General features: G+C 36.8%; 1 long non-coding RNA gene across 1 annotated transcript in view; it reads right to left on the bottom strand.

Moving 5' to 3' along the window:
• LOC140253777 (uncharacterized) overlaps nt 1-27,702 on the bottom strand; it is a 347,687-nt gene that overhangs the window by 130,528 nt on the left and 189,457 nt on the right. Inside the window, exons 4-5 of the long non-coding RNA XR_011903983.1 lie at nt 6,451-6,575; nt 5,542-5,679 (exon numbers count right to left, since the gene is read on the bottom strand). This is a non-coding gene — a long non-coding RNA (uncharacterized lncRNA). The remainder of the gene's footprint in view (nt 1-5,541; nt 5,680-6,450; nt 6,576-27,702) is intronic.

Raw genomic sequence — 27,702 nt, 5'->3', positions numbered from 1 at the left:
CACTGGGATGACATGAAAAACTGAGAGCCTGCCTTATAAGACATACAGAAGGATAATAAACTATAATATAAATAATCATGATGGGGCTTAGCCCCGAGGAGATGGAACCGCCATTTACATTGATGGACCACCCATTTCTTATAGGGAACATTTTGTTCATTCATCCTATGAGCACATGAAAGGCTGAATCAATCAAGCCTAAGCAGAGCTGTATTATTGATCAAACCTTGCTTATGTGCAGAACTCAGCCTGAAGAAATCTGCATGCTTAATGAAGTCTTGCCATAATCCTCCCTAAACAATATTAAAGCCTTATTCTCTTTATTTTTTTAATTGAGTTGTACATGTGAAATAATCACAAAAGCAGCCTGATGCTCCCCTTGTAACAAATTGTACAACTCTAGGCATCTACTTGAGCTGGAATTCTACTACTTCAAATCCAAACAGGGAAGCGTCCTGCAAGATTCATTAACAGCTATGTAATCACTGAATTATTGCTGGAGGGAAAAAATGTGACTAATTGTTCTGCAAGACTTCAGATGACTTCCTCTCTCCAAGCTACCTCAGTCCGAAATTAAGTGAGCAGCTATTCTACCATTACACCCTATTTCCCATAATGCTATAACATTTCTGCAAAATATTAGGTGAGCAGATACCTAAAATACAGTAATGGATTTGTTTTCTCTGTGACAGCAAAGCCGTGTAATCTAAGGACACTTACTATGTCCTGACTCAGCAAAGCTTGTCTTCAAAGTAGCATTAATTTTAGTAGCATTGCAAGTGTGAAACATTTTATAAATGAATTAAAAAAGACTCATTTCTCAATTAGTTTGTGGAAGGTATCTAAATTGCCTGTCCCTGACCAAAAGGAACCGAGCTTGGTATTTCTTTCAGTTTGGTATTTCTATGAGTTATGCATTTCAGCAGCAGTACATACACAGTCATTTCCTATAATTACTTCATCTGAAACTAATACTAATCCAATTGAAGTCAATGGAATTATTTCCATTGACTCCTGCTGACATTCATCTTTAAAAACCAGAGATGGACTTTTTCTGTAGCACTGCATGAACAGATTCAAAGAGTAAAATAATCTGCTTTCAGTATGCATTATATTAACAATTTGGCTATGGCTTTGCTCAATGGATTAAAAGCAAATCACTAAACTGCCATAAGACCTAAGCATACTATGTCATGAAGAACCCAAAACAGGATGCAATTTAAGAGACTTCTTCCCCCATAACATTTAGCAAGACTTTTTCTAAGCTCAGGCATTCACATACAACCAGCGTGGCTCCTACAGATAACTGGCGGGGGTGGGGAGGAGGTCATCCTGAGAGGGTAACAAAGAAAGGGCAAGAATTACTGGTAGGACAGTGTGTTAAAAGTTAACAGAATTAGTGGGTGTCAATCAAGTGTTCATTTTGGAAGAAAACATTACAGTCTTGCAACAAAACACAGAAAAGAAATGAGCGTATGGGGAATTAAGATCAGAGCTGTGGATATTGGGAACAGCCCTAGTGTCTGATAGCAGATGAGAAAGCCTGGCTTCTCACATCCCAGGAACTTGTTCCCAAAAGGGCTGTTAAGTACAGAGAAAGAGGAACGATGGGTAATAACACATCTGATGGAGAAGACATAAGACAAAATGAAGATCATCTCCTTCCTACACTTACAGAACTCACTGCTCTATCAACCTTACTGGCGAAAGTTACTTAAAATGCAAATGCCTTCCTCCCAACTTTCCCAGCTCAGAAGATTCAAATAAAGATTCATCCAGTCCCAGAGCTGAAAAATGAGCCCATCAGATAAAAGAGCTGCATGTGCACAGTCATGAACAATCACTGTGAAAGAAAACATCACTGTACAGAATAATTTTTCACAGAAGGTTTTGTTGCTTTGTATAAAAGAGTAATATGTTAGTAATGTGGGGCAAGAAAAGGTTATCCTAAAGAAAGCATTATTTTCTTAATTACTCAGATTCTGCAAGGAAAAGATGTAAGAGATGGAAAACAAAAGAAAATCCATATCATCAGAAGAACAGAGATGTCCCTGGACTTCTAAAGCACTCTGCTAGAACCCAGAGAGACAGAGGCAAGGAGGAGGCAGATGAAGTCATATCCACAGTCCTGAAGTGAGAGGCCTTTTATCACCACTTTCTGCATAAAACAACGATGAGAGAAAGCTGAAATGCTCCTACACCCAGGATAAAAATGTACACTGTCTGGATTTTTCACATAATCTGACTTGCAAATTGTCCAGAAAAAAATACAAGCTGGATATTCAATTCCTAAGTTAAATCCAACAAAATGGGTATCTGGGATTGGTTCGTTTTTCTCATTTGCATTCAGTTCTACTGCCATAATGAAGTGGAAGAGATAAAGCAATAATGCAAGGAACAAAAATTGTTTTCTGCAGCAATTCTGCAGAGTATTTTCTTTTCTATTCCCTCCTGAAATAACATAACGCATGTGACATACATAGAATCCTTGTAGGAGCACTTTGGTCTGAATAAATTTGGCTTTTGTAAGAAGGGTAACATCAACACCAATGAAAAGTAGCAGGATCTACTAAAACATCTCCACGGACAAAGACTGTACCCTAAAAAAACAAATGTTTTTTTACAATTACAAAGTAAAAATTTTGTCTTTTAGAAAATTACACACTATTTTCTGATTGTTGTGAAGGACAGAATGGTACAAATAAGCAAACAGCCTGACTGAATTCTTTATACCCCTACCTACATTGGCAAATAATTCCTGGTTTGTGGACTGCATGTCAGCCATTCATTATTCAGAAGCATCTGGGGTTCAAATATCAGCCTTTTCTAAACATTTCCAAGCTCAAGAATCACACAATCTGTTTCTGGACTTTCATTTGCAGGGTAACATCTCTGCATCAGATTCCTTGTATGAATAATTGTGCTTATTAATTAAAATTTTTTGATAATAATTTTGTTTGAATGTTTGCTAAACTTATGTTTCCACAGACATCCATTGGTACTGACCAAACACTGATCCAAAACATTTAAGAAGAGCTATTGCAGAAACAAGTCAGTGAAGTGAAAAGCAATACCATAGTGCAGTTCAAGTGAATATTCATGGGAAAATCTTAGCAGGATTGGCTATTTCATTTAAAGCCTCGATCCTGCAAGATTAAAGGTAATGGGATCTTTGTCATTGACTTTCAATGAACAATGGAATGAGCCCCAAGGTAGCACCTATCAGAAAGGGCAGCTGCTTAAAAATTTTATAGCACTTTTACTTGAGAGCAATAAGAACAAAACACAAGTTACATACATAGACATACAGAGATGCAGATGTACGTGTATGCACTCATAGCTTTAATTTTCTCAGACTTCTGTAGTTTCTGCTATCTATAAATTCAACCATTTGTTTAGGAAGCACACCTAGAATTCTGAACTAGTAAACTGTCAACATCAAGAAGTGCTGTTTTGGTGCTAGTGATGCCCAAGACACAAAGAGCACAATAACACTATTTGATAGAGCAAATTCTCAGCCATAAAACTCTGTTTATCAACACAGTCACCATCATTAGCTATATATTTTCACCGTCCATTAAAAGAGCATACATGCCATGCTCACATGGAGGTGACCCAATGCTGACACACACAACCCATTGCTTCACCATGCTCACATCCGTTGGTTGGTCACCCTCAGTGTTCAATAGGAATCAGTTAATGTCAATAGGTGTCATTTTTTATTTTTATTTTTTACACAGAGGAACTCAGTTCCACATCTTTGCTTCATACACACCTCCATGTCAGACACCATCTGTCAGACTGCCCCTTTTCTGCCATCTGTCACATGGCAACCAAACATAATGGAATACTGGCAGGAAGATTCAACCCCTACTGCCATACCACCAACATCTACCTGTGATGCCACAGGCCAACATAATAAAATCAGAGGTCATACTTTTGGAGCAGTCCTCATACATTCCTACTTCGTCAGTGTCACCAGGAAGGCAACTCACTTTGCGCTTGTGCAAGAGAGCAGCATGTGGTATTAAGATTTATGCAGTGAAACTTGTAACAGCCTAATTCAAGCAGTATTTGTGTAAGTAGGTAGATGAGGAAAGAATGCAGAAAAGTAAGTCACTGTAAAACCTCCAGCCCCTCTACAAAACTGATTTTTCTGAGATTGGTTTTACTGTGACAGAACATGAATTAAGTGCAAGGTGCCTCATAGCAAGGAGGCTACTTAGTTCTGGGAGGGCTACAGAGTTTAACGGAGCTGAAATGCACAGAATTAGGCATTTCAGACACCATTCTCAGCACATGTGACCATCAGTTCACCTAACACAGTGCTAAAAATATATCAGTGTACAACTGTGACACATCAAGAGTGGAAAAATATTGGCTGTAGTTTACTTGGATACTATTCAGTATAATTTAGGTTTTGTAACAGCACAAGTCAATTTAACAAGGTCAGCAGATTTGGAAAATATCATCATAGTATTGTGTGAGTTGGAAGGGACCTTAGAGATCATCGAGTCCAACTCCCGGGATTCGAGCCCTCTGTGTAGCAGAGCGGCACTTCTACCCCCTGCTCCACAGGGGGGGATTCGAACCCGGGCCCCCTGGTGTTGCAAACGGGAATTCTACCGCTGCGCCACCGGAGGCACACAAAATGACCTTGAAGATGACATAAACCAGTCCTTCAGCTTTTAGGACTGTGTTAGTCTCATTCTTCCTCAGATTTAACTGATAAACGTACCCTTACATTTAGTGCTTTCCTAAGAAGGTACAGAAAAAACGTATTAACCTTTGAACGCTGGTGGTTTCTTAACAGAGTATAATATCTCCTCTAAAAAGTTACGTCCACTGTTTTATAAAAAGGATCTTGAAATATTAAGACATTTGTCACCATCCACTACTGTATTGACAAGGTAAGTCTGGAACAGAGGAAGATGTCGCCCAATAAATCCTGATGAAGTTTGTAATTCTTGAATAACTGCTACTGCCTATGCACCAAATCATATTAAAACTGCTAGAATTATTTCAGAGACTAATCTGTAATGTCTAAACTAATTGTTATACTTTCATTGATACTTTAAGGCTTTAGTTACTGTAAAGTAGAATGGCAGCAGTAAATACTCAGTGAGTTAACTCATCACTCCCATTGGACTGACTCATCCTAAAAAGTAACCAGGTAAGATTTTATGTTTTCTGCTTTATAATTGAAAAAAAGTAATCAAGGATGGTCTTTGTCAGCAGTAAGAACATTTTAAGCGTTGTCCTCTAAAGTTATTAACCTCTATTTCTATCCTTTTCCAGCTTCCTAGCTAACATTTCCACATGATGGGTCAACCAGTCTTCCACATTCTGTTTTAAAGGCGTCAACGTGTATGTCACACAGTTTTTCTTAAGTTTCAGGTTTATAGTGCTTAACCTTATCTCAGTGTCTTCTCCAATTCTAATCAGGGACCTCCCTCCCTCATGCAGTCTTTGCCCCAAAAAGCATATGGTTTCATGATGCTACCACAGATAAAGTCTTAAAGAGAACAGTGAAAGATATACCTGCATTTTGCAAAATATCTGCTAATCACATCTCAGCTGGGAGTTCCTCAGTACCAGGGAGTCTTCTGACACGCACGGAGGAAAAAAGCTCTACAGCTATTCTACAGATACAACTTCAGGCAAAGCTGGGAAGCAGATCTGAGAAAAATAAGAACAAAATGGTGAAGAATTCACTAAGGCAGGTAAAAGTACAAATACGTATGTATGCGTACATACCAAATAAGATAAGGATTCCCTTTTCTAGAAAATGACAAGGCTTCTGAGCAGGGTGACATGGTCTGCTCAGAACAAGAACTAATCTGACAGCGACATATTCTGTATAAGAACATAATTTGTACATTCCATGCCTGCACAACAATAATTTACAGTAAGAGTTGATTATCAAGATTTTGTGATCATGATCAAGATAGGGAATTGCAACAGCAACCTCTGCTAGGACAGTCCAAACACAGCATCCATTATCAAACCAGTAGGAACTCATAATAAATAAAATTGGAAATACCTTCTGAGTTTTAACATTAAAACAAACAAACAAACAACAACAACAAAAAAACACCACCATTAAAAGTGGTGGTGCAAAAGCTAAAGTTACTAAAAGCAACTGATCCAAAGATGGAAAAAATAATTCATTACATACATCAAAAAATAATTAAAATCGGAAATTATAACAGAAAGAAAAAATATACTGTGTCATACTTCAGACTGCTTTACAGTGGTTGGGGATTTCACCAGTTCTTATTTCATAACATATTTTGAAATTCATTTTATGTTCTTTATAATGAATTTTTAAATGAGCAATACTTTTTCCATAATTTAGCCCACAGACATCTGAATCACAGACTTCCACTAATATATTTGCATATAAACAGTTCTCTTAAAATTCATCTGCTTTAATTACTTCTTTCTTACCTGAAGTCACAAAGTTCCATATGGGATCTATAAATTTTTCTACTGCCCGAGGCCATGTTAAGGGGCACAGGTACATGTTCTTGCTCTGCCCAAGAGATTCAGCTGTGGAATGGGTATGGAAAAAGCTGCAAGAGAAAAACAGGAGTTAGCATTAGAATCTGCAGAAAATGAAGAAAAAAACGGACGTAAAAAATAGCACGTATGTGTTGTCAGGAAAGGACAGAAATAGGTAAGAAAAAGGAGAAACCAGAGTTTTGGAATAATTAAGTTTCAAGTAAAGGCTGTTTTCTCCAAAGTCACAGGACGATAACATCTAATAGCATTTGCAATTGCAGACAAAGCCACTGGGGTACAAAGAAACATGGCTCCCAGAGCTGAGTGGGCATTCAGCAAAACAGTTTGGCACCTTAATCTGTTATCCCACCAGAGTGATCCTGGTGTTCATGCTGAAGGCATCTCACTTCCCAGTGCCGTTGTAGCTGCCATGAATACTATGAAAGGAGGCTGAAAATTTGCAGCAGTGTCTAGCTGCAGAAACACAAACACACACAGTGTTGCAGCTTGAGCTGTGACACAGAAGCTTCACAGATGATCTTCATTTGGGAAGACATAATATATGTCCTCCCAGAGGACTGGAAATGCATCATTTGGGGATTACAAGCAACGATCTGAAATATCTTACCAAATATCAGGCAACAAGTCAAAATTGCAATGAGTTTCTCTCTTAGCCATCAAGCAAAAATTACACCAGAATTATATCACCTTGATGTATGGGGCACAAGCTCGTTTGTGCTCCGCCACATTACTCGCTCTTTAAGTGAAGAAAACTGATTATAAATAACAATACATTGACTTACTAAAAAAAGTTTTTAATTTAGCCAGTAATCAAAAAAGAAGTATCCAACAGTACAGTAATTTTTATTTACACATTTAACACATAATGTATTTACATGTTGTAACAACGTTCTGCCTTCTGCAACTTTGTCCAGTACAGGGGAAGAGCTTTTTATGCTTTTTTTCATTAACCTTTTTCTACACGATTGTTTCATTCCTTTTATTAGAGTGGCACTAGACTGTCATAATTCTAATATATTCAGAATTTAGATCATTTAAGCTGAATTTATCATATAATGTGAACTTAAAAAAAAAGTCATGGACCGTATGACAAATCTTCAAATAATAATAGTGTTCTGGCCTAAACCACACACTCCTACAGACTGAAAAAGCATATTACTGTAAGCTCTACTCATCCTCACACACATTATTTACTCTCTGGTCGGTAAACAAAGATATATTTTGAATCAATGATTGTCTCATTATTTTCGACGTTTTATATCATAAAGAACTTTTTCAGAACATTGCCAATACTTCAGAATATTTTAAAGTATCCATCTATATGACTGGAGCTATGTGCTGTAAATCAAGACAATGTGAATTCAACAAGGCAGCTTGTATGAACCTCATTTTCCTTATTAATAATTCCATTAAAAAGCTTGGTTCAGCTTCCATTACTGTCAGTGAAATAACATATGAAATGTCTGTGACTTCTATATTTAGTCTCTTTGATTTAGTCTCAAGTTTCCAATCACCGATGTTATGACAGCATTCTGATCTATACCCACTGCCATGCAAAACCAAAGAAAAATTGTTTTCTCGCAGCACTGTATGTATACAACAGAATCTTACAAAACCAGTGATGATTGGACAAAGCTACTCAGAACACAGACAAATGCTGGAGCACAGAACAAAAAATAGAGAGCTAATTATAATGACCTCATACAAATCAAAAGCTTTCTTTCAAGAACACTAAAGCTGAAGCATCAGGGGTCCAAGAGGAAGACAATGAGCATTGCTTGGGAATTGGAGATTTTCATAAGAACAAAAATTAAGTAGACTGAAGTTCACATTGATGATTAACTAATTTAGGATATGCCAAGACAATAAAGTATATAGGGAGGGTAGATCAAGTGTGCTCTCATGATATAAAGAAGAACATACTGTTAATGAAATCACAAATGCTACATTTAAGTACATTAAAAATTAATTTACAGGGTATTTTAATACAACATAAAATTATCCAGAACAATTCATCACCAGAGAAGAGTTAAGAAATTAATTTGACTAAGACTGGATTATACATTCCAGTGATTGCACTCACATTCATAAAACTTGTGTGATTTTAAGATTGAAGCAGAAGTCAGACACTGCTTAACACAAATGGGGATTTTTTTGCCCTCCAAGCTATTCACTGCTCAGAGAGAACTAAGACCTAGAACAGTCCCTTTGACAGGGAAAACTCCGGAAAACTGGCCAGCTTACTGTGCTGCAAACATTACTCTGTGGCAAGAGTGTTGTAGTAATTGTCCATGTCTGCTTGGAGTCCACATCAAATCCCAAGCAGTTAGAGTTGGCTTAGCTGCTATTTCATGAAGAACAGTGAAAACAACAATTAAGTACCAACTAAACACAACAGTTAAAACTGACTTTGGTGAAGTCAAAAGTCAGCTCTGCTTGGCTGATGCATGGTAACTTAGTAACGGAGTGTTCAGAGACAAATTCAGGAAGTATTTATGTCACTGGAATGGCTCTATAAAATTGCAAGAGCTGTGAAAGGAAAATTACCTGATTGAAGTCTAAGTAAAGTCTGAGACATATGTTGTGGGCAATGGATTTGCCTGCTCCATGCAGTCTGAGAAGGATTAACTCATATCCACTGCAAATAAGAGCATAAATACTGACAAAAACATGACCCTGAAATTTCTAGGTTCCATTTGTAGGTGACTGGTCACAGCTCAAAGGCCTTTTCCTTTGCTTTTTCAAGCTCTTCAGTAGCTCTAGCAGGCTTTAAGAGGGACCTTCCTAGAATCAGTGAAGAGTCAGTTTGCAGTGTTAATCAAGCCTTTATGAGTAGTTGCTTGTTACAGCAAGAAAATTCCAATATGCTGTCTTGACCCTGGTTTTTGCCCTCCTGATAGAAGTAAAAGACAGAACGTTTACTACTGCTATTGCTCCAGGATCAGATCCTTCCTGTTTTTTTAAGGTAAAGCTAACATGACAGAAGCAGCAGCTAATACCAGCTGGTAAATCCACGTTCAGACTTTAAGTCAAGAAACTCCAGAGAACAGTCCTACAAGCCCTGGTATGTAGGCCTCTACAGAAGAATAACTTAATATCAGCCCCAGGCAGATAACACATGAGGAAACTTTGATATAAATCATGAAATAAATATATTTCCCTTGGCAAAACTGGGAGATACCTATGTCAGAACAGATATAAGATCAAAATGATAGCATTCCCAATGGATTTTTGAAGGTAAAAAATGTACAGTGCTACTGCTCAACAGATGGAGACGACGTACACAAAGGTTAGAAGCAGCTTTTTCAGACTGAACCTGGATTTTCTCAAATGCCTCTCAAAGTTCAGCTGAAAGGCATCCAAGTCAAGTGGAAATGCCTGGCTTTAACAAGGCAAAGTTTTGATCCTTCTAATCTTACAGATTTTATAAAACCAGTATCAGGACAAAGGCACCTTATTCCAGCCACTCCGGCTCACAGCTGTAATCTGGCCAAGAGTAGAACACAGTCCGGATTATTGAATTCTGTGACTCCAGTGACTCACAAAGTCTTAGCCTACTAATATTGGCTACAGTATTCAAGGAATGAAAAGTAAAACTAACTGTAAGGACTTTTGAAATAAAAGTTGTACTCATGTATTTCTTTTCCTCACTCAATATTGTGAATAGAAATGTTAAATAGGAATGTGAAGACCTTCTTCTTCAAATCGTGATTGCCATAAGCAATGGAAACCATCTTCAGTCTACACTGATTTCTTCTATCTCACAGGAAACAGAACAAAGTCAAGATCACTGGGGCATAGCACAAAATATTTATGTCTTACAACCTAGACAATCTAGAAATGTAGAAAACAAAATGGCTGTCATCTCACAGGAATCTGAAAACATGAAAGATGCCCTTTCCAGAACAATCAGTCAGAATAATCATGTTTCATCTTTATCTGTTCCACAACAAACCTGAGTACTTTTTGTTTCAAAAAGTATTTAATTATTTAAACTAAATGACTTCCTCTGTAATCTTCTGCATTTTGCTAACCCTGAGTAACCCACAAACTTCCTCTTTTGATTTTACTTTTCCCAGACCAGACAACAATGTCACTGACGGCACTGTTTATGACACGGAATGTCAACTTTATGGATACCTGTTTTTATCTTTCTCCAGCAGAATGCACCCTTTTGGAAACAGGTCTGTCTTCTTTCTCTCTCTGCATGAAACTAGTCACTGTCACAGTTTTTCTACAGGCACTTCTGAGTCAGCATTCCTAAATCTTTACTAGTTCACTTTGAGGCACTTGATTTCACCTGACCTTTTCCCCAGGATCCCATCACAGTACGGAATTATTGCGGCCCCAAATCAGCAAACAGCAAAGCATTATTTATCCCTCAGAAAGATATAGATCAAATGAAATTAAAGCAAAAAATATTGTAGAGGAAGACGGGGGCATGGAAATACCACTCAATCTTTCCCTGGTGGTTTCAGCCCATTCAACCTACAAGCCTGTTAGTCTGATCTCAAAGGTCTGCAGAGCTTTTACACAAGTTGTGATGGAAACTTGATTGAAGGATTTTAGGGAAAAAAAAATAAATTTTCACATGAAATACACAGCTAAATAGTGCAATGTAAACCTTGTATTTTGCTATGGCATCAAAATAGCAATAGGACTGCAATAGATACAAGTTACTCTGGTAGGCTCCAGGGAGACCTCAGAGTGGCCTTTCTGTTTCTAAAGGGAGACTGTAAGAAAGAAAGGGACAGACTGTCCCCTTACTGTCAGCAAGTGCTTCCATGGCTTTTTTGAACTTGGACTTAGTTATTACCAGTAAATGTGTGTATCTCACCTGGGAATACTAGTCTTGCCATAAGAAAAGACAGTGCCATCTAAAAGCCTCCTCACTGCTTTTGCTAAATAGGGAATTTTGTGTCCTGTGCCCATTGCTCTCCAGCCACTGCTTGCTCTTGCTGTGCACTTCCAGTTTGCAGCCTTTTCTGAGGTAATGCTTTCCAGGCAGGTCATACAAACATACTGAATTCAATACTAACAAAAGTAAGACACCTACTCTTCTCTCCACAATACAGATTCTACTTTATTTTGGAAGTTTGTGTTGTTTCAAAGCAGTTCTATTCTGTCTGTGTTAATTTTAAATTTGAAAAAGCATCTCATGCTCAAGGACCTTGAAGCACTGAACTTCTGCCAGAACAATGACAAACTTCTCACTTGTGGTGTTGCCCAAAAAGTATTATTTTTCTGCCCAGTCAAGTATGCTCTTAGGGCAAACATCTGAATATCTTAAGTAAATCTAAAACTCTAATGCAAAACATGCAACGTACCAAAGAAAGACTGACTTCTTCTCCATTTTAATTAAAGCATTTATTCACTGTGCTCAGAGGTTGAGACTTTGCCTTATTACACTGGCGAGAATAAATCCTCCTTGTTCTGTAATTTGTAATGGAATGCATTCAGTAATCAATAGGGGCCAATATTTAGTTTTCTGAATTAACTCTAATAATGCAGCTGGTTTAAGCAATATATCTATAATTTCATTTAATGTTCATATAAATTTCCTCTATTTTATTGATGGATTTGAACTTCAATTCTACATTTTATAACAGTCATATCAGCACATACACTTTTTCCTTGTTCTATTTGCTGTTCTTGTTAAATATGGAGCTTTATGAATCTGAGATCAAAAGACTTAGTCCTCTTGCCTATTGAAATATTTCTGAGAGTTAATGTTAATAATAGAAAAGAGACCAAAGAGTTTGAAATTAGGCCAACACTCTCATATTTCTGAACTGACTTTATCTGTAGTTGTTACTCAATTTAGCATGTTTCCTTCTGTTTCAAACTACTGTGCGATATAAATCTGGAAGTTTTTAGAATGTTATAAAGCGAAACTCAGCAATAAGTTGTGAGTTAACAGCAAAGGGTGAAAGTGGTGGGAGTACTCAAAAGAAGCTACGGTAAACAAACTCTTCAGGACCTCAGATTCTATTTCAATATCCATCCTTTCCATCTACACAAGTGAACCAAAGCTTTCTTTTGTCCTAAATTAGACACAAGATATACTGCTTTTTAAATGGTTGCTAGAGAATGCAAATTATGTTTACACAGAAGTGAAAAAAGAGGTTACTTTGCATCTCTCTGCTGCTCTCCGCTTTTCTGTTTGGGGAATGAAAAATCATAAACAGTTTGATTCACTTCAGAAATTCAACAGCTATGGGTAATTTTAACCTTGTTATGAGAAGAGGAAAGCAACATCTGCTTCACGCTTCACCTGTGCAAGCATTATACTACAAGTAGTAAAAGTTGCCTAAGTTCAATTAGCTACTCTACCTCATGTACACACTCATTTCAAACAGACCCTAGTGAGCCAAAAATAGGAACACATAATGGAAATTGTTGCAAAATAATTTCAGAAAATCAAACCAGCAGAATTTCTTAAAGAAGCTCTCAATCATATCAAATAATTGCCACGCAGAGAAAATAAGCAACTTTTTGTATCAAGTTTTCCTCAGGACATAAGTAAAAGATGCCTGTCAACTGTATCACAAATAATTAAAAAATATCTTGTCCACTTCACTGGACAGAACAAAGAACAGAAATATCCCAGCCTTACAGGAAAAGTGGGACTGAAGTATGCTAACCAGAACAGTACAGTCTGTAAGCAAAACAAATATTTTCCAATTAATTGCTCTGTGATCTTTGCCCAAGATAAAGAACTTGAGAGCTACTGAAATAGTTGGAAACTGCCACAGATCCTTTCTGTACTACCCTACTTGCTCTATGACCTCTTCACTAGTCATGAAGACCTTTGGAACTGTTCGAAAGTTCATTCTCAAATAGATGATAAAGTCTAAATCCCACATTACAACCTTTAATTTGATGAAAAAAAAAGAGACCATCCCAACCCAGTGAAATTTTATATGTCAGGCAAAAATTCTCTATAAACTCAAAATTAGGGTGTATGTCTTCCCTCTGCTTATTCTGTAGTAGAATATTTCCATTTATATGTTGCATTCTGCTTAATAAATCAGGGCAATTTAAATCTACAGTACAATATAATCTCCCTGTATCAATGTGCATACCAAAAAATAGGATTTTAGTTATGGTTTGTACATATAGTTTTAGGGGTCTAAGCTATTGTTACATTTATTAGCAGCTTTAGCTTCAAGATAAAGAGGTGTAAGCAATTGCAAGGCCCTGTGTAAGCATGAGGAAATTCTTAGCAGGCAGATGAGATCAACATTCAGATATTACATTAAATCTTTCAAAACATTTTTCTGCAGTTTGTGTAGATCTCGTCTTATATCTTTCACTAACACAGTCATTTGATGGTTGAGATTGCACGTGTATTGTTCATTACTGCTGTTGATAACTGTAAATGAAGACAATAAGAGCAGGCCCTGGGTTCACAGTCTTCCTTATCTGCATGAAAAAGCATCATTTGATAACCCTACCGTTAGAAGTTCCTCCCTTGCAGTTTAATCCCATATAAATACTGAAAAGCAAAAATCTCATAAACCTTTCAGTTCATTATCAAAGCACTGATGAAATACAGTAAATGTAGAAAAAAGTACATCTGAGCTGAAATTTTTGGCTTATATACATATACGCTTACATCCTACCACTTTTAACATTTCCAGGTGTTCTTTATCCTGCCAAGACACATTATAAGACTTCAAACCAGGATAACAGTCATCTGAAAAGGATTCAGATCCTGAATAATAATTCTTTCAAATGTATTCAGCTGAGTTCCTTCACCAGATATCTAGTCAACAAACAGAATGTTTAAGACATTCTTGTCTGGAAAGCTGTCTTTCATTCCAAAGGGCTCATGCCCTCTCAGAAACAATTTCTTGAAAAATAATTCTCAATATGTGGGATTAATCATAGCCCAAAGTTTGCTTCTGACATATGATTAGCTATTTCTACCTGACTTAAAGGACACAGGGAAAAGCATTTCAGTATTTCTGCTCTTAACTTGAGCATTGTTCCTAAAGATCTTCAGTGCGGAGAAAGAAGTAAATCATTTATAACACATTTAAAAAAAAAAAAAGGAAGAAAAAAAAAAAAAAGTAAAAGTGAGGATTTGTATGCAATGCTTTGATTTGTTTCACTTAAGAGCCAAGAATCAAATTTCCCTGCATTTTCCATCTCTGAAGAATGTACTAATTTATACAACGTACCAGTTGCTATGACAAGGTTTCTCAAATCATAAACACAAATTACAATGCACGTCATGCGTGATATGCATCACTAACAATTTTACTTGATGAAAACTATCTTCATGCCTTTTAGCAATGAAGCATGTTAATGAGTTCCCCCAGAAGATTAGTGAGAAGCCTAATAGACCAAAAAACTATTTAAACAATATTTTACACTATTTCAGCGAAGAACTGCATCTATGTGATCCTTCCCTTAATAACCCAGGAACAAACACATCCTCAAATACATCTAGGGTATTTTAACAAATGTATCAATTTATATTTCTACAAAGAATTTTAATAGGAGGGGAATTTTCCTTAAAAAATATGTATATTTAAAAAATATGTATATGTATATTTCACTTGGTTCTACTTAGCAGTAAATGCTCCTAGCCCTGCTTTGCCAGAAGTCCTTTCATCAGCCATTAAAATGTACAGACAGAAAAGATATCATTACCCTACAAAAAAATCATTCACCTGCTCCATGTGAGAAAGGAAGCTGGTTGCAAGGACACTGTTCTGTCTGCACAGACTCCTGACCTGCAGAACTGGATGAAGCCACTCACACTCCTTTGCTTCTGTTTTTAGCCTAGGGAACTCCTTAATAATGAGCTGTGCTTTCTAAGGTCAGTTTCTGTGTTCAGTAACTTTTCTTCTCATGCTCGGACAAACAAACAAAAAACACAACCACAAAAAAACATTAAGTTAAATGAGATTTCTAAACCTGAACTTAGTGCATAAACTATTTCTGTTCTCCCTCCCAGGAACTTCATCTGCTTTTTCTAATAACCGAATTGCTTTCTTATGAATACGCTATTCACCATAAGAGTTCTTCTGCCCTTGTCTTTACTGCTGTCAAACTACTTCAGTCTTCACACTTCCTTTCCTCTGTAATAATCTTTCAAGTGCTTTGGTATGCTTGTGTTCTGCTTTAGAGATCAAATTACAAATTAGTTTTATCATACAAAATGAGCTACTGCCGCAAACCCAACATTATGTTTCCTTCCCCAGTTAATTTCTAATTCTTTAGTCCTGTAACTTCCCTAAACTATTACCTTGAATTGGCATAGTTGGCGAAAAAACAAACAAACAAACAAAAACAACTAAAAAACCACAGATTTTGTTACTGCACAATTTCCAATATACAAGCTTTGCTACATTCAATTTAACACAGTTTGCTTGAGCAAAGTCACACCAGCACTTTCATATGTTTCTTACATCAGTGGGTGTGATTAAATAGAAAATACAAATCACTGCATTGTTGAGTCTTAACTATAAATACACTAATAGGCCATTTTCTATTAAGTTTCCCCATGTGCAGTAGGGCTATTTGCCCACAGTCAGATCTGAAAAATATTGTGAAGTTTAGATTATGCTGAAGGATTTTTCTTGCTGACTCAATTGTATTTTATTCCTAGATGAAAATAATCTAGAAGGAGCTCGTATCCAAGGAGTACTTTATGATCAGCCTTAAAACTATTCAGTGAAAAAGCCCTTGCAACCCTCCTGCTGTGTGCTGCTTCTGGAGGTCACTACAGAGTTTAAAAGCCTTACCACAGAGGGGAATTGCAGTGGTGTTTTGTCATCACTGCAACCCATTCATGCAATTTTGGATGTGATTACTGTTACGGAAATATGAAAGAGAAGATTTCCAGTCTATCCTGACAAAATAATAACTAACAAAGAGGTAAAAAAAATCAAAGAGAAACCACTATTTTTACAAGTAGCAGAAGAGATAAGAAAAAAAGTGTCTATAGATATTATGCTAAAGTGTCATCTAAAACCTGGGAAAATTTAAGGACATGGGCTACAGTGCAACTTTCAGACAGGTCTCAAGGCACGGTGTTGTAGTAAATCTCCCTTTCAAAGGCAATGATGACAGCTTGCCCACTACTGGCAGTGTTTTTCACACTGTTGTTTAAGGATTTATTTCCTCTGTTTTGCAAGACTTCGTGTATTTGTACAAATACTTCCTTTGTTGAACTTTACGGCAGTCCTGTTAACCCATTTCTCCCCCAGAATGATGACACATCCACTCCTCCCAGCTTTTCACTATCTGCAAGCTTGTAGATGGGTCACTGTCTTAGCACTGATGTCATTTATGAAGATATATTATAGTATTGATCCCAGTATCTGGAGTCATACAAAACTATTGTGACGCACTATATGAAGTCACAAAATTAAAAAGAACGCTACATTCAGGACAGCATTTCAGAGAGGCACTTATATCTCATTAAACAGTAAATGACTAAGGAAAAAAAGTTACTTCCAGATCTAGGCTCTGGGCAACTTGATTTGATGCCTCATTTAGTGGCTAGCAAACCTGCCCAAGGCAGGTGTTGGAAAGAGATGATTTTTAAGATCCCTTCCAACCCAAGACATTCCATGAGTCATACTGAAAAGTGACCATTCAGCTAACAATCTATTACTAAAAAAGGGAATGTGAACCAGTCTTCTTCCTTAACTGGAACACTGGCTCATTCTGGAACGTTTACACCAGATACAAATTAGTTGTACATTCTTTCCTCAGCACCACTTGTTTGACAGATTTTCTCAAGGTATGTAATAGGACTTAAGGTCTAAAGGTAACTGATATCCCACAGTAGTTTAAAAGGTAAAATAATCCTTCATATAAGATCAATTCCTTTCCAGCTATGTAGCCCTGCCGGCAAAATATCACAAAGTCACTCAGACAGCAGCCGTATGAAAACAATGTTTTGTTATTTAGATTGTTGCATGAGGAAAGGCTGAGAGGATGATGCCACTGAAGAAAACGGTGCTGCTCTTAAAATCTAGTCCAGAAAGGATTACACAGTTGTTTCTGCTGGAAGACCCAGAACTCTCAGTGGTGAGTTAAATTGACACTGATTTTTCTTACATTTCCCTTGCTCCCTTCAATCAAATTATGGCAGAAACATCTGTCAGATTAAAGGATGAAAAGAGAATCTGATATTATTCAACTATTAGTAAAAACTGACCTCTGCTATAATGGACATGCATACATGAATAATGTCACAGAAACATAAGCAGAGACCACAGAAATACTCTGAGCATTACTATAATCTAAATATGAAGAGGAATTAATAATATGAGCAAATTCTTCTGAGTTTTTTTTCAGATTTTATGCCTCTGGAAAAATGGTCTGCAAAGAACCAATAAAGACAGCCTTTTCAAGCAAAGATGTGAGCAGAGATCATGTTTATGTCACAGAGTGATGTAAATAATTATGTTTGGCAGTTAAAATTGTGCTGAACGTGCCCAAACTAAATTGATTCTTGTATGATCTGACATTTCCTGCCTTTTGTGAGACCAAATAAAATATATTTATGAATCAGACAGATGTATTCAATGTTTCAGTCCTGTCTCTCTGTAACTAGATATTTCATGTTATAATACATATTTTGTTCAGGGGGTTACCATTCATGTTACACTCCAAAGGAGCAGAAGAATGGTCATTTAAAGTGTACTGGTGGCAACAGAATAGTCATCTTATTAAGCACAATTTGAACAGTACTGACTTGTGATAAAACTGGATCAAAATTGCTAGTAAAAACACTGCATCTTGTTTCTGTTCCTTATGGAAAAGTCTTGACTAAAGAGATTCCACGTATTGCTTCAGTGAGACCAAATCATCAACATTAATAGCTGCCAGGTTAATCAAGTTATTTTGTCATGCAATATCATTTTACCATTTACCACTCATTAATTAGAAGTTTGAATGGCTCTGTTTAATTTTAAGCTCTCTGTAGGCTGTTAGAACACTAAAAGGATTAGGCTCTGAAGCAACAATTTGATCTTGACTTCACCAATGCTATTCTCTCTAAAAGAAAAATTTTAAAAAATCCCAAAAAACAATGCCTCTGTTCACTTGCAGAGATCTCCAATGAGATCTAACGCGGATTCTTTATCTAATAGATGAGAAACTTACATATAGAATGCAACATAGAATGGAAATTATCCTCTAGCTTTCCTGGTACTATCAGATTTGATTACAGAAACAGTAACTATTTCTCTTTTTTCCCCTCATGCAACTTGTACCAGTAAAATAATACAGTAAAATAATGAAAATGAAGAAACCTGTTGAACTATAGGTTTATCTGATATGAACTGATGTTGATTCAATTACCAAAGTTCATAGGAAATATTTTTGCATATTGCCTAGCAATTACTGAAGTTCATAGAAAAGAAATAAAAAAAAAAAAAAAAAAGACTGAATGCAGGCTAAACTAATGATACTGTGTAACATGATTGTGACAACAAGCAGCAGTTGTCCTGTTACACAAACAAATATTGACTCAGGCTACTGATGCAGCTGTGACTCTGGCTGATATACCCAGCAAACAGAAGCTTTGCACAAAGGGTTAGCAGATGAATTTCGAAGATGTCTTATGGGTATATGTCAGCTTGGGAAACAGGAAGGACCTAAAATGATGTTGACTCCTTTATATTCTAGAGGAACTGATGAGTATTCTTCCAGCCTTCCAATACAGAGGAAATACTTGCAAGCATTAGTTCATTCATCAGATCTGGATTGAAAGTCAGATGCTCTTAGAAAGCTTCAGTCAACTTTCTGGCAACATGTGAACTGCTTTGGTACAGTTCACTTGAGTACACAGCATTAGTTATACATTTGTCTTGGTTGTCAAGTTGTTGTTCATTTTATTTCTATGGCCACACTGTATAACTTTTAGAAACTTCTGAATATCTCAGACAAATACTAATTTAGAAGAATTATAATACACAAAGATTTCAAAAGAAATTAAACTTTTCATAGGTCATGTTTATTTTCTATTTACAGGAGAATATTCATTAAATGCTTGTGTTCATTAATCCTCTCTTTAATACTGGACCAGCTTTAATTTAGTTTCCTTTTGTTTTTCTCCCTTTAAAGACTGTTGTTTACGGGTTTGTTTAATGTAGCTTTCTTTACTATTCCACTAAATCCCTGAAAGCTGCAGTCTTGATAATGAGTACTATGTGGATATTAATAGCAACTGATATCAAAGCCAGTAGGTCAAATGAATGCTTACTTAAGATAGCACTGTTTGTCACCAAGACAAAATGCCTTGTTAATATTATGCATAAAAATCAATTGATTTTAATTTTCTGGCATCTGTTTCAGTTCTCATCATTTATTAGTGACTCACATTCATGGCTCTAAGGGAAAGTTGCTGAGAAAAAGATTTGCTTCATCTCCAGCTAAAGGTGAGCAGCTGGTGAAATTTTCTGAAGGGCAATGGTTGTTAAAAAAAAAAAAAATCAAACTGATAAGACAAATCTAGGAATGGCTCTGGAAACCTATATGACATGGGAATCATACAGTTTAAAGAATCTCATATTCTAAAACATACATTATAAAGAACCAGTGCTATTCAAAATGCCTAGAAATACTCACTAATTTTCCCTCGAATCCACAAAACTGCAGTAGATGGTGTCCTGGTGAACTTGTTGCAATGGCAGCATTTCAGTGACAGATTTGGCACCAAGCAAAGAAACCATTCCACACAGACCTGCAACATCCAAGCTTCATTTGAGCAACTGTGCTCTGCCAGAACCATCCTGAATGAGCTGATGCTGAGATGAAATATTCTGAGACACAAAAATGATCAGGCTGTATTTTCAAGTAATGTAAAAACTGACAACTCTATGAGACGGATGATGGAGAGAATATCACATAAGGTAAAACAGATGACGTACAAAGTACAAATGCCAGCTATGCTGATAGTTGAAACAAAATCTACAGTCATAGCCCAACCGGATTCTTTCTAGAAGTTTTTTATGTGTTATTAGCAGTACTCTTAAATAAATATCTTTCCATCTAATACTAAATAATGAAAACACACAGCTAAATCTACACAAGCAGGATATGTGGAAGACAAATCACACTAGAACAACATTGACAAAATAATTGTTAGTTTCAGGCTAAAAGGCAGACACAGTCGATCAGCAAGTACTCATTCTGCCATGGAAGTCAGATGCCAGAAGTACAGAAAGGAAAAACATGAAAAAAAATCACCTAGATGATAACCTGATAAAGCATTATTTACAACAGACAAACAGTACAGAAATAAATGGCAAAGTTCAGAGGCAATACATAGAATCATAAAACAGCCTGGGTTGAAAGGGACCACAATGATCATCTTGTTTCATCCCCCCTGCGATGTGCAGGGTCACCAACCACCAGACCAGGCTGCCCAGAGCCACATCCACAGCCTGGCCTTGAATGCCTCCAGGAATGGGGCACCCACAACTTCTCCAGGCAACCTGTTTCAGCACGTCACCACCCTCTGACTGAAGTTACAGATAAAGTAACTATGGTGACCCCAACTACACATGAAAAGAATCTGAATAAATTATTAATGTTTGGACCTTTGTACACTGTGAGTAGGCAATATGTATGTTGCCTCCAATATACCTTTAAGTTTTCCCCTGGACTTGGAAACAGATTGCTCTCTTTAATAACACCACACACAAATCTGAAGTTAGAAGAATAAACCAAAGAGAATGGCAAAGTCTACAACAAATGATGGAAAGAAAGGGGTAGTTCTAAGTGAGTAAAGTAATAAATAGTAAATGGATTTTTTTTTCCAGATGCAAATTACTTTTGTATTTTCAGGTTTCAACTGATGTTAAGATGTACAGAGACTGTAAAAGTTAAAATGATTTAGAGAATAAATACATACAGAATGTACAGAAATGAGAACACAATTGGTTATTGAGGTATGCTTTATAAAGACTGCTGTGAAGTCATCGCTTTCCCATTAAGAGACTACTGTGAAATTCAAAGTGAGACTTGCACTTAACACTGTATTAAACTACTTGTTCCAAAGGCACACATAGAGCAGCCAGGTATGGTTTGCTCAGGGGAGTTACTAGCTGTGCTTTCCATGCAGTGAGCCAGAAATAACAGACCTAAGGGATAAGAATAGGAGAGGACTTAAAAACATCCTTCCTGTAAAAGGATGAATAAGATCACCGGCAGCTGAAAAGACACCTGATGGTTCCAGCAGTGTCCTGGGTAAATTGTGTAGTTAGAGATCAAACAAAACTCAGTTAACCAGTGCTTGGTAAAAAGAACCCTAATGTTTGATGTGTTCCATAACAGAAAGCACTACTGAGAGAAGGAGTAAATGTTCTTATTTACGTACAACTCATCCTTTTTTTAAAGTATTCCTGTACCTCTTACACTCTTACTTTGTAGTAAAACCACTGCTTTTATTGTCTACTGCTTCTTCAGAAATTTTACATAAGACAAAATTGCATCAATAGATCTAATACATTTTAGAGCCAGAAATTAAGTTTTTCCAGATGCAACTGAAATCTGTATCTCTAATGATTTAATTATTGATATATCAGTGATAAATGAATACGACCATTTTTTTAAATTGCCATTTAAAATAAAAACAGATACCCAGGCAGGGGCAAAGTTGATCCATTCCATCAGTCATTATCCACACAAACGTAAGAAAAAAGAATTACAGGAACAGACCTGAGATTAGACCAGATCACACCATTCCAATACATTTCTTTTACAGTTTCATCAGCAGTTTACACAATTCAGTATCTTATTAAAGTCAGCTATTTGAAAGCTGTTGATTCCCTGGTTCAGCAATTCAGAGAATCCTGAGAGTACAGTTTTGTAACAGTGTCTGCTGTGTGAAGGGTACACAGTTGTTTACCAAACCAAACCTCAAGTAATGGAAAAGCTTTTTATTTTTCAAAACCTGATTTTGTCTCTTAAATTATTGCTTTTTCAAGCAGAAATATCACTGTAAATTTCTTTTTTTCTTTTTAGTCTGACACCTCCTTCTATATACAAAAGTTTATGACTTCTTTCTCTGCTATGCTGTTTCCCATGGTGTAAAACACCTAGGAAGAAGGAAGAGCTACACAGTATTTTTCTCCTATTGTATCCAAAGTTTTGAACATAATCATTGGTTCAATAAATAATTGGGAATTACTGTCATAATTCCTATGAAAGAAATCACTGAAGAGATTTCTCTCTGAAGACTGCTGAATTTCTACACAAAATGCCAGACTTGCCAAAAGCTTGTGAAAGCAGGGGAGATGCAGGTATGCATGTTGCACAAATGAAGCAGATACTCTCTAGAAACAATAATTCCCAGGACTGATACCAGGGAGCATGGAAGAACGTATGAAGCAAAGGAGTGGAACTGAATTCTTTCAGTGCAGAAAAAAATGGCACCTATTTGCATTAAATGATGCTTGCTGAATGTTTATGGTGACTAAACAGTGGATATGAGCACAGAGAGGCAGTGGGTGGTGTGCCTCAGCAGTGATGACAGCAACAGTGGTTTGCCTCCTTCGGTGCAGATTTTGATGAGTGTGGTATGCAGTTCTTGTTCATGGCTGGTGAAAATGCATCACTAATGGTGATTACTATGTTGAAAGATAGTGTTCTGTATGTGAGAATTTACTCTATCAAATAGTGTTATTGTGCTATTTGTATCTTTTGCAATTTCCATGGAAATAAAGAGGAGGCATTATTTTCAGAGCGACCTGCATAATACCTATGTGTATTAACATCCGTGTCAGACCTGAAATCCTCCCCATCCTATAAAAAACAGAACTTAGCAAGCCCTCAAACCTTAACTCTAAAGCTAGTTTGTAATAAACACAACAGAATTTAACATGGATTAATGAAGGAAGAACCTCACCCAGACTCTTCAGTTTTGCAAATTTTTATCCTCAAAATTATACTGATTGAATCAAACTAATATTCTAGATTAAAAGCACTGTCTTTGTGTGCGTTCTCCTGCAAAAATGTCTCTCTTGAAAAGAGAACAAGAAAAACTACTTCAAAAACAGCATCAAGAAAAAAAAAAGCAGTAGATGGTCTGGAGTCAACGTACCCATCCGTATGTAATTTGAATGATTTTATTGACAGAACTCTCTGCATCCCTCTCACTAAACTATCAACTTAATTATCTTATGTCCTTCCCAGGTTTCTTATTTCTCAGATTAAGTGAACCTTAGACACCCTGTATCTGTAAGCAACTTCAAGGAATGCAGAAGAAAGAAAACACTTGTGACATTGAATATACTCGTAATTCACAAAAACAGTTGCCTAGACAATAATTAAAAGTTAAAGCAGTGATTTGCAATGACTATCAGAGGAGATTTGTTTAAAATAAATCTTTGCAATCAATGCGCAAAAGAGTCCCTTAGAAGCAATAGCTTAGGTTGGTAATACAAACAAATGCTCTAGGCTGCAACAGGCATTAATTTAGGACCAAACTCCACCATGCTTATTCATACCAGTTATTGCACTTTCTGGTAGGTCCCACTGAAACACCTGAGTCTCTGCAACATAAAGTGTCTGCACCTCCCTGGAAATCAGGCTGATGATGCTACAATTAAAACTCGCCTCCTTTGCAGCAATTTAATTGCAACTAAGCAACTGTAACTGATAAGATGTAACTGAGTATTTGGAGGCTTAACAAAAGCAAGAAAAACTGCCTCTAAAGCTCTAAGAAATATTTGTGAAAAGCTGACAAATATTTGTTTCTGATAAATGATCCGTTCCATGATGCCATCTCTTTTCTAAGCTCTTGTCATTTCCTGCTCTTCTGCACTGTATTTGATAACTTAGTTTCCTCCATACTCGACATTCTACGTTCAATGAGCCTTTAGTTAACAGTTCATACATTTATGTAGAAAAAAACCCAAAAAATACACAACCGCAGTTGGTAATGGCTCACCCTCTGAATAAATAACTGCTTCTTCTACTAAGAATAGTCTTTTTAATTCAGGAGCCAGTGGGTGTCACTTTGCTAACAGTCACACCGATGCCGATCACATTCAAAGAGCGTGAAGAAGAAAATTTGTCTCAATACTTATATAATTGTGACTAGTCTGAGAAAAGTATAATCCCTAAAAATAAAACTTTCCATTTGGTTATTCTATTGTGAACGAAGCCAAAAGCAACAGAAAAAAAGAAACTAACAAAAAACAAACCAAGACAAACAAACAAAAAAACTAGCAAGGAACGTAAGATACTCCAAGCTGTTAGCACATTTCTAACTGGTGAAGTTAACTCACATTGTGTGGTGGGAGCAGAATTTCTCCATGCAAACATGACCTTTCTTTTTCCCCAGGTCTCAGAAAGATGAAAACACAGGATTGCCTACAGAAAATGTTCTGACTTACTGTCAGTGACTAAGAATACCAAGTAGCCTTGATGTATGCTATTCACTATAATCAGTGTTCTGGCAAAGAGTAGTGTAATTTTCAAAACCTGTTCTAGTTGGCATCTTAGGAAAAAAAATACTCAGCTGTCCAGATGTCTGACCTGAAAATAGCCAATCTTAATACAAGCTTTCAAAAATATTGTTATTGATGTACATATGGGTCAGAAAATTGAAGGCAAATGGGAACCCAAGAAAGATTGCTACAAATTCTGTCACTGCATTCACATTCCAGCAAAGGAAGAATCCCAGTATCTCAAAATAGATGACTTAACGTGACTTGAAGGCATTTTAACATAGGTAAAACAGAGTGTGTATAACCTTAACAGAATTTCCAGGATAAGAAATTATTTCACTATCTACCATCATAGCTTCTCACAATCATGAAAAATTAAACTTGACCATGACATTTACAAGTCCCAAGTGCATTTTCATTGCTCCTTACATGCATAAAGGTCACAGAGGAGCATTAAGTGAGGGTAATTATCAGGACATAAACACCGCTCTGCTGGAATACAGTTTATGAAGGAATACATTTGTTAAGAAATACACTTAGAGATTATAAATTGATGACTACAAGATTAGACACTGCGGTGTTTTTTTTATAAAACGCTTGCTGAAGATATGTCACAAACCACTGACTGGGTGCAGATTGTGTGAACAGCTGCATGTCTCATGGTAGAAGATAATGATATATATGAAAGAACATTAATTTAATATTAAGCTGATATAACTTGACTTCCTGATGTTCAACACAGTATTTTTAGTCTAAGGAATACCTCTGCTTAGTTACTGAAGCAGTAAAGCTTCCATCTCTACTTAAGCACTCCAACTTCAGCAGTATTATGTTGTGTTCCTTTCAGCTTTGGCTCTTAAGTTACGCTAGCAGTCTGAACCGTAACAGCAAGCACTTAACACTGAAATAGTAGAAAATCGATAGATGAACTAAGTTATTTGAGGCGCTACTAGAAGCACCATGCTTCTACAGAAGACAACAGTTATAATCTCACAAAGATTACACTATCACACAGTCAGCAAAACAATGATCCAGATCTTTAGATGGCAGTATGGAAAGATACAACTTTACGAGCAGAGGTCTCAAAGTTGAAAGAATGTCACCTTCTGAACCTAGAAGAGCTGCAGCTACAAAGGGAAAAAAAAAAAAAAAAAAAATCAGGCTCACCCCACTGCCATGTTTACTTCATATTTGAGCCAACACACAGAATGATGAGAAGGCTTTTTCCCATTCCAATTAGCCTTTTGGAAAAGACATTATTAGGATTGGTTCACAACTGAGAATGATGAATCTGGATCTTGATTACTTACTTAGCTCACAGTCACCCTGTGCTGGTGACAAACTGCCACAGTTCTGTCTGTTTGTGCTGCTGAAAGCTCTCAGCAAGGAAAATTAGTAGCAGAGATACCACAACCTTTCCCACAGTAGCAGAAAGGAAGCTTTCCTGTCATTCCACCGTTTTTCTCCAGCCCTGCTACGTCTGCTCTGATTTGGGTTTGAGAATCACAAGCATATTTGGTGCAGTCTTTTCCTGAGGCATCTTTTTGCCAAACCTTCCCAAACATCAAACAAATAACACGTTAATTAGACTTCAATCCCGCCTTGGCTGAATTCAAAATTATACGATTCAAATGTATGTTTTAGAAATATAAGAAAGACAAAGATACTGTGTGAATACTTCATTACCTTTCTAAACTTGCCAAGATTGTCGTTTGGGTTACATTGAAAAAAAGAAAGCAGTTAACTTTGAACAACAGACTTCAGTAACAACCTATATGTTAGCTGTCACTTAAATTTTCTCTTCCTACAGCCAAGCTCTTTAGCCAAGACTTATGCAGCATACCACCTCATTTATTTATTTTTTAAAGTAGCATGCTATTACTCTCTAACTCAATTTATCAGTGAGCTGTCTGTCATTCTGTTAAGGATCAGCATCTCCTTCTCCCAGAATTGTACCCAAATCCAAGTATTGTGTCTTCCTAGGAGTCCCCATCTCCCAGGTACCTCTCATGCCACTGAAGCATCCAGTTCTCCTGCTACCAGTACTTCTGGGTTAAAATCAATGATTTCATTCCCTTAAAACTTTGTTCAAGTGGCTGTGAATTCCCAAAGAAACAGGTTACCTCATAGATTTTGTCAAACTACCCAAAATTTCTTTCCCTGGACTTCTGTTTATGTCCTTCTCCTGCTAAAAATCTTGCTCTCCCTGAAGAACAAACTCACCTGCCCTTGGCCAAGACTGGAGACATCCCTTTCAACCCAAACCATTCCATGATTCTTTTCCTTCAGTAGCTACTTTTCTCTCTTGCACAGATTCACTGTATGAGCCCTGAACTTCCATTTTTCCATCAGCAGAAACAGCTGAAGCAGATGTGACTCTCATCAGCCAATTCCCCTGAAGATTACATGTAGCCCTATAGCCACATGTAAAAAACGCTTCACTGTTAATTCAACAGAGAACATGGCTTCTCCTTTAGGTGAAATCTGATAAGGTTAATGCTGAATCTAATATGAACAGAAACTATAGCTGAAATACCCTGGCCAAAACTCACATGTGGAAAGGAATCCTGACACATCCCTAATCTGTTAATTACAATTCTAATTAGCGGCTTTAGCAACTTCTGTTTCATTGCTGCTGCATGTTTCAGAGAGACCACTGGGAGCGAGAAATCTGCAGTTGGAAAGGGATGCTGGGGCAGTCGATTGTTCCACTAATTCACACAGATCACATGGGGAAGAAATTAAACAC

Source organism: Excalfactoria chinensis, chromosome 6 (genome assembly GCF_039878825.1).
Source record: "Excalfactoria chinensis isolate bCotChi1 chromosome 6, bCotChi1.hap2, whole genome shotgun sequence".
Taxonomy (NCBI): domain Eukaryota; kingdom Metazoa; phylum Chordata; class Aves; order Galliformes; family Phasianidae; genus Excalfactoria; species Excalfactoria chinensis.
This window is presented reverse-complemented; position numbering and strand designations above follow the sequence as displayed.